This window comes from Nothobranchius furzeri, chromosome 5 (genome assembly GCF_043380555.1).
Source record: "Nothobranchius furzeri strain GRZ-AD chromosome 5, NfurGRZ-RIMD1, whole genome shotgun sequence".
Taxonomy (NCBI): domain Eukaryota; kingdom Metazoa; phylum Chordata; class Actinopteri; order Cyprinodontiformes; family Nothobranchiidae; genus Nothobranchius; species Nothobranchius furzeri.
Genome location: NC_091745.1, coordinates 15,541,502 through 15,552,626, shown reverse-complemented (window position 1 = coordinate 15,552,626; position 11,125 = coordinate 15,541,502).

Sequence of the window (11,125 nt, the reverse complement as noted above, 5' to 3'; positions counted from 1 at the left end):
TGATATCATGTAGAAACAAGCAGTCTCCTTCTGACATCATGTAGAAACAAGCAGTCTCTTTCTGACATCATAAAGAAACAAGCAGTCTCCTTCTGATATCATAAAGAAACAAGCAGTCTCTTTCTGATATCATGTAGAAACAAGCAGTCTCCTTCTGACATCATGTAGAAACAAGCAGTCTCTTTCTGACATCATAAAGAAACAAGCAGTATCCTTCTGACATCATAAAGAAACAAGCAGTCTCCTTCTGATATCATAAAGAAACAAGCAGTCTCTTTCTGATATCATGTAGAAACAAGCAGTCTCCTTCTGACATCATGTAGAAACAAGCAGTCTCTTTCTGACATCATAAAGAAACAAGCAGTCTCCTTCTGATATCATCTAGAAACAAGCAGTCTCCTTCGGACATCATAAAGAAACAAGCTGTCTCCTGATATCATGTAGAAACAAGCAGTCTCTTTCTGACATCATAAAGAAACAAGCAGTCTCCTTCTGATATGTAGAAACAAGATATATATGTCTGATATATCAGAATATATATATGCTTGTTGAATATAAATCTTCATTAAAACGTTTAAAGTTTCATTAAAATGTTTAACTTCATTAAAACGTTAAAATGGTCATTAAAACATTAAAATCTTCATTTTTAAAAATGTTAAAATGTTCATTAAAACATTAAAATCTTCATTAAAAACGTTTAAATGTTCATTAAATTGTTTAAATATTCATTAAAACGTTAAAATCTTCATTAAAATGTTAAAATCTTCATTTTTAAAAATGTTAAAATGTTCATTAAAACGTTAAAATCTTCATTAAAAATGTTTAAATGTTCATTAAAACATTTAAATGTTCATTAAAACTTTAAAATGTTCGTTAAAATGTTAAATTCTTGATTAAAACGTAAATGTTCATTTTTAAAAACGTTTAAATCTTCATTTTTAAAAATGTTAAATGTTCATTAAAAAGTTAAAATGATCATTTTTTTAAACAAGCAGTCTCCTTCTGACATCATAAAGAAACAAGCAGTCTCTTTCTGATATCATGTAGAAACAAGCAGTCTCTTTCTGATATCATAAAGAAACAAGCAGTCTCCTTCTGATATCATGTAGAAACAAGCAGTCTCTTTCTAACATCATACAGAAACAAGCAGTCTCCTTCTGACATCATAAAGAAACAAGCAGTCTCCTTCTGACATCAAAAAGAAAAGGGCAGTCTCCTTCTGACATCATACAGAAACAAGCAGTCTCTTTCTGACATCATAAAGAAACAAGCAGTCTCCTTCTGACATCATAAAGAAACAAGCAGTCTCCTTCTGACATAATAAAGAAACAAGCAGTCTTCTTCTGATATCATGTAGAAACAAGCAGTCTCCTTCTGACATCATAAAGAAACAAGCAGTCTCTTTCTGATATCATGTAGAAACAAGCAGTCTCCATCAGACATAATAAAGAAACAAGCAGTCTCCTTCTGACATCATAAAGAAACAAGCAGTCTCCTTCTGATATCATAAAGAAACAAGCAGTCTCTTTCTGACATCATGTAGAAACAAGCAGTCTCCTTCTGACATAAAAAAGAAACAAGCAGCATCCTTCTGACATCATAAAGAAACAAGCAGTCTACTTCTGATATCATGTAGAAACAAGCAGTCTCCTTCTGGTATCATGTAGAAACAAGCAGTCTCCTTCTGACATCATAAAGAAACAAGCAGTCTCTTTCTGATATCATGTAGAAACAAGCAGTCTCTTTCTGATATCATGTAGAAAGAAGCAGTCTCCTTCTGACATAATAAAGAAACAAGCAGTCTTCTTCTGATATCATGTAGAAACAAGCAGTCTCCTTCTGACATCATACAGAAACAAGCAGTCTCTTTCTGATATCATGTAGAAACAAGCAGTCTCTTTCTGATATCATGTAGAAACAAGCAGTCTCCTTCTGACATAATAAAGAAACAAGCAGTCTCCTTCTGATATCATAAAGAAACAAGCAGTCTCTTTCTGATATCATGTAGAAACAAGCAGTCTCCTTCTGACATCATGTAGAAACAAGCAGTCTCTTTCTGACATCATAAAGAAACAAGCAGTATCCTTCTGACATCATAAAGAAACAAGCAGTCTCTTTCTGACATCATAAAGAAACAAGCAGTATCCTTCTGACATCATAAAGAAACAAGCAGTCTCTTTCTGATATCATGTAGAAACAAGCAGTCTCCTTCGGACATCATAAAGAAACAAGCAGTCTCCTTCTGATATCATGTAGAAACAAGCAGTCTCTTTCTGACATCATAAAGAAACAAGCAGTCTCCTTCTGATATGTAGAAACAAGATATATATGTCTGATATATCAGAATATATATATGCTTGTTGAATATAAATCTTCATTAAAACGTTTAAAGTTTCATTAAAATGTTTAACTTCATTAAAACGTTAAAATTGTCATTAAAACATTAAAATCTTCATTTTTTAAAAATGTTAAAATGTTCATTAAAACGTTAAAATCTTCATTAAAAACGTTTAAATGTTCATTAAATTGTTTAAATATTCATTAAAACGTTAAAATCTTCATTAAAACGTTAAACTCTTCATTTTTAAAAATGTTAAAATGTTCATTAAAACGTTAAAATCTTCATTAAAAATGTTTAAATGTTCATTAAAACGTTTAAATGTTCATTAAAACTTTAAAATGTTCGTTAAAACGTTAAATTCTTGATTAAAACGTTAAAATGTTCATTTTTAAAAACGTTTAAATCTTCATTTTTAAAAATGTTAAATGTTCATTAAAAAGTTAAAATGATCATTTTTTTGAAACAAGCAGTCTCCTTCTGACATCATAAAGAAACAAGCAGTCTCTTTCTGATATCATGTAGAAACAAGCAGTCTCTTTCTGATATCATAAAGAAACAAGCAGTCTCTTTCTGATATCATGTAGAAACAAGCAGTCTCTTTCTAACATCATACAGAAGCAAGCAGTCTCCTTCTGACATCATAAAGAAATAAGCAGTCTCCTTCTGACATCAAAAAGAAACAAGCAGTCTCCTTCTGACATCATACAGATACAAGCAGTCTCTTTCTGACATCATAAAGAAACAAGCAGTCTCCTTCTGACATCATAAAGAAACAAGCAGAATCCTTCTGACATCATACAGAAACAAGCAGTCTCCTTCTGACATCATAAAGAAACAAGCAGTCTCCTTCTGACATCATAAAGAAACAAGCAGTCTCCTTCTGACATAATAAAGAAACAAGCAGTCTTCTTCTGATATCATGTAGAAACAAGCAGTCTCCTTCTGACATCATAAAGAAACAAGCAGTCTCCTTCTGATATCATAAAGAAACAAGCAGTCTCTTTCTGATATCATGTAGAAACAAGCAGTCTCCTTCTGACATCATGTAGAAACAAGCAGTCTCTTTCTGACATCATAAAGAAACAAGCAGTATCCTTCTGACATCATAAAGAAACAAGCAGTCTCCTTCTGACCACAAAAAGAAACAAGCAGTCTCCTTCTGACATCATACAGAAACAAGCAGTCTCTTTCTGACATCATAAAGAAACAAGCAGTCTCCTTCTGACATCATAAAGAAACAAGCAGAATCCTTCTGACATCATACAGAAACAAGCAGTCTCCTTCTGACATCATAAAGAAACAAGCAGTCTCCTTCTGACATCATAAAGAAACAAGCAGTCTCCTTCTGACATAATAAAGAAACAAGCAGTCTTCTTCTGATATCATGTAGAAACAAGCAGTCTCCTTCTGACATCATAAAGAAACAAGCAGTCTCCTTCTGACATCATAAAGAAACAAGCAGTCTCCTTCTGATATCATAAAGAAACAAGCAGTCTCTTTCTGATATCATGTAGAAACAAGCAGTCTCCTTCTGACATCATGTAGAAACAAGCAGTCTCTTTCTGACATCATAAAGAAACAAGCAGTCTACTTCTGACATCATAAAGAAACAAGCAGTCTCCTTCTGATATCATGTAGAAACAAGCAGTCTCCTTCGGACATCATAAAGAAACAAGCAGTCTCCTTCTGATATCATGTAGAAACAAGCAGTCTCCTCCTGACATCATAAAGAAACAAGCAGTCTCTTTCTGACATCATGTAGAAACAAGCAGTCTCCTTCTGACATAAAAAAGAAACAAGCAGCATCCTTCTGACATCATAAAGAAACAAGCAGTCTACTTCTGATATCATGTAGAAACAAGCAGTCTCCTTCTGGTATCATGTAGAAACAAGCAGTCTCCTTCTGACATCATAAAGAAACAAGCAGTCTCTTTCTGATATCATGTAGAAACAAGCAGTCTCTTTCTGATATCATGTAGAAACAAGCAGTCTCCTTCTGACATAATAAAGAAACAAGCAGTCTTCTTCTGATATCATGTAGAAACAAGCAGTCTCCTTCTGACATCATACAGAAACAAGCAGTCTCTTTCTGATATCATGTAGAAACAAGCAGTCTCTTTCTGATATCATGTAGAAACAAGCAGTCTCCTTCTGACATAATAAAGAAACAAGCAGTCTCCTTCTGATATCATAAAGAAACAAGCAGTCTCTTTCTGACATCATGTAGAAACAAGCAGTCTCTTTCTGACATCATGTAGAAACAAGCAGTCTCTTTCTGACATCATAAAGAAACAAGCAGTATCCTTCTGACATCATAAAGAAACAAGCAGTCTCTTTCTGACATCATAAAGAAACAAGCAGTATCCTTCTGACATCATAAAGAAACAAGCAGTCTCTTTCTGATATCATGTAGAAACAAGCAGTCTCCTTCGGACATCATAAAGAAACAAGCAGTCTCCTTCTGATATCATGTAGAAACAAGCAGTCTCCTTCTGACATCATGTAGAAACAAGCAGTCTCTTTCTGACATCATAAAGAAACAAGCAGTATCCTTCTGACATCATAAAGAAACAAGCGGTCTCTTTCTGACATCATAAAGAAACAAGCAGTATCCTTCTGACATCATAAAGAAACAAGCAGTCTCTTTCTGATATCATGTAGAAACAAGCAGTCTCCTTCGGACATCATAAAGAAACAAGCAGTCTCCTTCTGATATCATGTAGAAAAAAGCAGTCTCTTTCTGACATCATAAAGAAACAAGCAGTCTCCTTCTGATATGTAGAAACAAGATATACATGTCTGATATATCAGAATATATATATGCTTGTTGAATATAAATCTTCATTAAAACGTTTAAAGTTTCATTAAAATGTTTAACTTCATTAAAACGTTAAAATTGTCATTAAAACATTAAAATCTTCATTTTTAAAAATGTTAAAATGTTCATTAAAACGTTAAAATCTTCATTAAAAACGTTTAAATGTTCATTAAATTGTTTAAATATTCATTAAAACGTTAAAATCTTCATTAAAACGTTAAACTCTTCATTTTTAAAAATGTTAAAATGTTCATTAAAACGTTAAAATCTTCATTAAAAATGTTTAAATGTTCATTAAAACGTTTAAATGTTCATTAAAACTTTAAAATGTTCGTTAAAACGTTAAATTCTTGATTAAAACGTTAAAATGTTCAATTTTAAAAACGTTTAAATCTTCATTTTTAAAAATGTTAAATGTTCATTAAAAAGTTAAAATGATCATTTTTTTGAAACAAGCAGTCTCCTTCTGACATCATAAAGAAACAAGCAGTCTCTTTCTGATATCATGTAGAAACAAGCAGTCTCTTTCTGATATCATAAAGAAACAAGCAGTCTCTTTCTGATATCATGTAGAAACAAGCAGTCTCTTTCTAACATCATACAGAAGCAAGCAGTCTCCTTCTGACATCATAAAGAAATAAGCAGTCTCCTTCTGACATCAAAAAGAAACAAGCAGTCTCCTTCTGACATCATAAAGAAACAAGCAGAATCCTTCTGACATCATACAGAAACAAGCAGTCTCCTTCTGACATCATAAAGAAACAAGCAGTCTCCTTCTGACATCATAAAGAAACAAGCAGTCTCCTTCTGACATAATAAAGAAACAAGCAGTCTTCTTCTGATATCATGTAGAAACAAGCAGTCTCCTTCTGACATCATAAAGAAACAAGCAGTCTCCTTCTGACATCATAAAGAAACAAGCAGTCTCCTTCTGATATCATAAAGAAACAAGCAATCTCTTTCTGATATCATGTAGAAACAAGCAGTCTCCTTCTGACATCATGTAGAAACAAGCAGTTTCTTTCTGACATCATAAAGAAACAAGCAGTATCCTTCTGACATCATAAAGAAACAAGCAGTCTCCTTCTGACATCAAAAAGAAACAAGCAGTCTCCTTCTGACATCATACAGAAACAAGCAGTCTCTTTCTGACATCATAAAGAAACAAGCAGTCTCCTTCTGACATCATAAAGAAACAAGCAAAATCCTTCTGACATCATACAGAAACAAGCAGTCTCCTTCTGACATCATAAAGAAACAAGCAGTCTCCTTCTGACATCATAAAGAAACAAGCAGTCTCCTTCTGACATAATAAAGAAACAAGCAGTCTTCTTCTGATATCATGTAGAAACAAGCTGTCTCCTTCTGACATCATAAAGAAACAAGCAGTCTCCTTCTGACATCATAAAGAAACAAGCAGTCTCCTTCTGATATCATAAAGAAACAAGCAGTCTCTTTCTGATATCATGTAGAAACAAGCAGTCTCCTTCTGACATCATGTAGAAACAAGCAGTCTCTTTCTGACATCATAAAGAAACAAGCAGTCTACTTCTGACATCATAAAGAAACAAGCAGTCTCCTTCTGATATCATGTAGAAACAAGCAGTGTCCTTCGGACATCATAAAGAAACAAGCAGTCTCCTTCTAATATCATGTAGAAACAAGCAGTCTCTTTCTGACATCATAAAGAAACAAGCAGTCTCCTTCTGATATGTAGAAACAAGATATATATGTCTGATATATCAGAATATATATATGCTTGTTGAATATAAATCTTCATTAAAACGTTTAAAGTTTCATTAAAATGTTTAACTTCATTAAAACGTTAAAATGTTCATTAAAAACATTAAAATCTTCATTAAAAACGTTTAAATGTTCATTAAATTGTTTAAATATTCATTAAAACGTTAAAATCTTCATTAAAACGTTAAAATCTTCATTTTTAAAAATGTTAAAATGTTCATTAAAACGTTAAAATCTTCATTAAAAATGTTTAAATGTTCATTAAAACGTTTAAATGTTCATTAAAACTTTAAAATGTTCGTTAAAACATTAAATTCTTGATTAAAACGTTAAAATGTTCATTTTTAAAAACGTTTAAATCTTCATTTTTAAAAATGTTAAATGTTCATTAAAAACTTTAAATGATCATTTTTTTGAAACAAGCAGTCTCCTTCTGACATCATAAAGAAACAAGCAGTCTCTTTCTGATATCATGTAGAAACAAGCAGTCTCTTTCTGATATCATAAAGAAACAAGCAGTCTCCTGATATCATGTAGAAACAAGCAGTCTCTTTCTAACATCATACAGAAACAAGCAGTCTCCTTCTGACATCATAAAGAAACAAGCAGTTTCCTTCTGACATCATACAGAAACAAGCAGTCTCTTTCTGACATCATATAGAAACAAGCAGTCTCCTTCTGACATCATAAAGAAACAAGCAGTCTCCTTCTGACATCATAAAGAAACAAGCAGTCTCCTTCTGACATCATAAAGAAACAAGCAGTCTCCTTCTGACATCATACAGAAACAAGCAGTCTCCTTCTGACATCATAAAGAAACAAGCAGTTTCCTTCTGACATCATACAGAAACAAGCAGTCTCTTTCTGACATCATATAGAAACAAGCAGTCTCCTTCTGACATCATAAAGAAACAAGCAGTCTCCTTCTGACATCATAAAGAAATAAGCAGTCTCCTTCTGACATCAAAAAGAAACAAGCAGTCTCCTTCTGACATCATACAGAAACAAGCAGTCTCTTTCTGACATCATATAGAAACAAGCAGTCTCCTTCTGACATCATAAAGAAACAAGCAGAATCCTTCTGACATCATACAGAAACAAGCAGTCTCCTTCTGACATCATAAAGAAACAAGCAGTCTCCTTCTGACATCATGTAGAAACAAGCAGTCTCCTTCTGATATCATGTAGAAACAAGCAGTCTGTTCCTGGTATCATGTAGAAACAAGCAGTCTCCTTCTGACATCATGTAGAAACAAGCAGTCTCTTCCTGGTATCATGTAGAAACAAGCAGTCTCCTTCTGACATCATGTAGAAACAAGCAGCCTCCTTCTGATATCATCAAGACAGAAGCAGTCTCCTTCTGACATCATGTAGAAACAAGCAGTCTCCTTCTGATATCATGTAGAAACAAGCAGCCTCCTTCTGATATCATCAAGACAGAAGCAGTCTCCTTCTGACATCATGTAGAAACAAGCAGTCTCCTTCTGATATCATGTAGAAACAAGCAGTCTCCTTCTGATATCATGTAGAAACAAGCAGTATCTTTCTGATATCATGTAGAAACAAGCAGTCTCCTTCTGATATCATCAAGACAGAAGAAGTCTCCTTCTGATATCATGTAGAAACAAGCAGTCTCCTTCTGATATCATCAAGACAGAAGAAGTCTCCTTCTGATATCATGTAGAAACAAGCAGTATATTTCTGATATCATGTAGAAACAAGCAGTCTCCTTCTGATATCATGTAGAAACAAGCAGTCTCCTTCTGATATCATGTAGAAACAAGCAGTCTCCTTCTGATATTATGTAGAAACAAGCAGTCTCCTTCTGATATCATCAAGATGGAAGCAGTCTCCTTCTGACATCATAAAGAAACAAGCAGTCTCCTTCTGACATCATAAAGAAACAAGCAGTCTCCTTTTGACATCATAAAGAAACAAGCAGTCTCCTTTTGACATCATAAAGAAACAAGCAGTCTCCTTCTGACATCATGTAGAAACAAGCAGTCTCCTTCTGATATCATGTAGAAACAAGATATATATGTCTGATATATATCAGAATATATATATATATATATATATATATATATATATATATATATATATATATATATATATATATATATATATATATGCTTGTTGAATATAAATCTTCATTAAAACGTTTAAATGTTCATTTTTTAAAAAACGTTAAAATGTTCATTAAAACATTAAATTCTTCATTAAAACGTTTAAATGTTCATTTTTAAAAACGTTAAAATCTTCATTAAAATGTTTAAATGTCCATTAAAACATTAAATTCTTCATCAAAACCTTTAAAACTTCATTTTTAAAATGTTAAAATGTTCATTAAAACGTTAAAATCTTCATTAAAACGTTAAATTCTTCATTAAAATGTTAAAATGTTCATTAAAATGTTTAAAGGTTCATTAAAACGTTAAAATGTTAATTAAAACGTTTAAATGATCATTAGAACGTTAAAATGTTCATTAAAACGTTTAAACATTCATTAAAACGTTAAAATCTTCTTTAAAACGTTAAAATATTCATTAAAACGTTAAAATTTTCATTTTTAAAAACGTTAAAATCTTCAGGAAAATGTTTAAATGTTTATTTTTTTAAAACGTCAAAATGTTCATTAAAACATTAAATTCTTCATTAAAACGTTTAAATATTCATTTTTAAAAACGTGAAAATCTTCATTAAAACGTTTAAATGTCCATTAAAACATTAAATTCTTTATTAAAACATTTAAATCTTCATTTTTAAAATGTTAAAATGTTCATTAAAACGTTTAAATGTGCATTAAAACGTTAAAATGTTCATTAAAATGTTAAAATATTCATTGTAAAAATGTTAAAATGTTCATTAATACGTTTAAAGGTTCATTAAAATGTTAAAATGTTCATTAAAATGTTTAAATGTTCATTAAAACGTTTAAATGTACATTAAAACGTTTAAATGTTCATTAAAACGTTTAAACGTTCATTAAAACATTAAAATGTTCATTAAAACGTTAAAATCTTCATTAAAAACATTTAAATGTTCATTAAATTGTTTAAATATTCATTAAAACGTTAAAATCTTCATTAAAACGTTAAAATCTTCATTTTTAAAAATGTTAAAATGTTCATTAACACGTTAAAATCTTCATTAAAAATGTTTAAATGTTCATTAAAACGTTTAAATGTTCATTAAAACTTTAAAATGTTCGTTAAAACGTTAAATTCTTGATTAAAACATTAAAATGTTCATTTTTAAAAACGTTTAAATCTTCATTTTTAAAAATGTTAAATGTTCATTAAAAAGTTAAAATGATCATTTTTTTGAAACAAGCAGTCTCCTTCTGACATCATAAAGAAACAAGCAGTCTCTTTCTGATATCATGTAGAAACAAGCAGTCTCTTTCTGACATCATAAAGAAACAAGCAGTATCCTTCTGACATCATACAGAAACAAGCAGTCTCCGTCTGACATCATACAGAAACAAGCAGTCTCCTTCTGATATCATGTAGAAACAAGCAGTCTCCTTCTGACATCATAAAGAAACAAGCAGTATATTTCTGATATCATGTAGAAACAAGCAGTCTGATATCATGTAGAAACAAGCAGTCTCCTTCTGATATCATCAAGAAACAAGCAGTGTCCTTCTGACATCATAAAGAAACAAGCAGTCTCCTTTTGACATCATAAAGAAACAAGCAGTATCTTGGTGACATCATAAAGAAACAAGCAGTATCTTGGTGACATCATAAAGAAACAAGCAGTATCTTGGTGACATCATAAAGAAACAAGCAGTCTCTTTCTGACATCATAAAGAAACAAGCAGTCTCCTGATATCATGTAGAAAAAAGATATATATATATCAGAATATATATATATATATGCTTGTTGAATATAAATCTTCATTAAAACATTTAAATGTTCATTTTAAAAAACATTAAAATCATCATTAAAATGTTTAAATGTTCAATTTTTTGAAAACGTTAAAATGTTCATTAAAACGTTTAAATGATCATTAAAACGTTAAAATGTTCATTAAAACGTTTAAATGTTCATTAAAACGTTTAAATGTTCATTAAAACGTTAAAATCTTCATTAAAACGTTAAAATTTTCATTTTTAAAAATGTTAAAATGTTCATGAAACAATAAATGTCAATTAAAACGTTAAATTCTTCATTAAAATGTTTAAATGTTCATTTTTAAAAACGTTAAAAGGTTAATT